The following is a 1,512-nucleotide window of genomic DNA, read 5'->3' as shown; positions in this document are numbered from 1 at the left end:
GGGGCTGCCACAGGCTGGTCTGCGGCGGGGGGGTAGCTGGGGGGCTGGGGGCCAGCCGTGGCTGCACCCAGCAGGCGCTGCACTGGGAAATCCCAGTAATTACAGAGCGCTGCTGATTAGCCGGTAATTACACTCAGGGCCTCGGTGCGCAGCCCCCACAGAGCAAGGCCACAAACGAGCGGGGCTCGACTTGCTTCCCCACAGCCCAGCACCTTGCGCTTAACGAAGCGTCCCAGGCGGCCGGGGCAGCACAGAGCCCGCGGCCAGGCACGCACCACGGGGCTGCAGCCAGATGCCCCCAGCACTGGGAAGCCCCTCCAGCCACTGCCCTCCCTGCATGCCGTGGGCCGGCCACGTGGGCCTCCGTGGCGTGGAGCCGGACTAGCCGGGCATGTGGCACTCCGCAGGGGTGCGCATTGCGGCACTGACTGCCCCCGGCCTGCAGAGGGCAGCAAAGCTCCCGCCCTACGACAGGTCCTCTCTGGTGCCTCATCACCCCACTGTTGGCCAAGCTGCTGCAGCACCCGACATGCGCAGGTGGAGAGACGCACTCTTGAGATGCCCATGTTTCCCACCCCGTGCCCCCGTCGCCACATAGGGGGGGCCTCGAGAGCCTCGTTTGCAAATGGCGACACCCCAACACAGGGAACAGCCCCCATGGGAGCAGGGCACAGCCCCTGCTGCAGGCCCAGGTGCAGGGAGCACCCCAGCAAGATGTGCACGCCAGCATATCCATGGCCACGGCAGGGCATAGACGTGTGTGGCTCAGGACCCCGGGACACGACTCCTCAGACCTGGCCGGACCCCGTCCAGCCGCTCTCTCTGGAACACACCAGGACACGGGCCAGCACCACCGGCTGCCGGGCAGCACTCGGCTTCTGCCCACATCTGGCTCAGCTTCACCGGTCACCCAGCGCTGAGCAGCACCCGATGGGATCTGAGCCTGCCTGTCCTGCCATCCCGGACCAGCTGCCCCGGCACGTGGCACATGTGGCCCCAGCAAGGCCGTGGGCTAACACTGCCATAGGCACCGCCACCAGCTCAGCCCCGGCTTCCCTCTTCCTCCCCTGGCAGCCTCTGGTCATGCGCCGGAGCAAGCCTGGGAGAGGTGGACTGGAGCTCCCCACCTCCGACATGGTCTCACAGCCGGACCCCCAACGCGACAGCACCGCGACCAGCTGGGCCGGGGCACGACCGACCACATCTGACCGCACTGTCCAGGCCCTGCCCGACTGCCTGCTTCTTCGCAGCCATGGGTGTAACCATCTTCAGTGGCACCACGGAGCCGCATGGCTGCCCCTGCGCGGGACCTGAGTCCTTCCCATCCGGCCACCAGACACACCAGGGAGATACCACGCGTGGACTCCTTCTTTCCAGTTTTCTTCCTTTCTAGGTCCTTCCCCATCCCTGGAGCCCCCCAGCCCCTGCAGCAGCCTGGGCCTGCAGGGCTGCGTGTCCGTGGGCACCGGGGTGGCTGCACCCGTCTGGCAGTGACTTCAGTGGCTTCGTAGC

General features: G+C 67.6%; 1 protein-coding gene across 1 annotated transcript in view; it reads right to left on the bottom strand.

Annotated features, from left to right (window-relative positions):
* SLIT1 (slit guidance ligand 1) overlaps window positions 1-1,512 on the bottom strand; it is a 67,100-nt gene that overhangs the window by 24,018 nt on the left and 41,570 nt on the right. The window lies entirely within an intron of this gene.

Source organism: Gavialis gangeticus, unplaced genomic scaffold (assembly GCF_001723915.1).
Source record: "Gavialis gangeticus isolate Ggan-Ray unplaced genomic scaffold, GavGan_comp1, whole genome shotgun sequence".
NCBI classification, from domain to species: Eukaryota; Metazoa; Chordata; order Crocodylia; family Gavialidae; genus Gavialis; species Gavialis gangeticus.
Note: the sequence above shows the minus strand (reverse complement) of the source record. Positions and strands in the feature narration are given on the sequence as shown.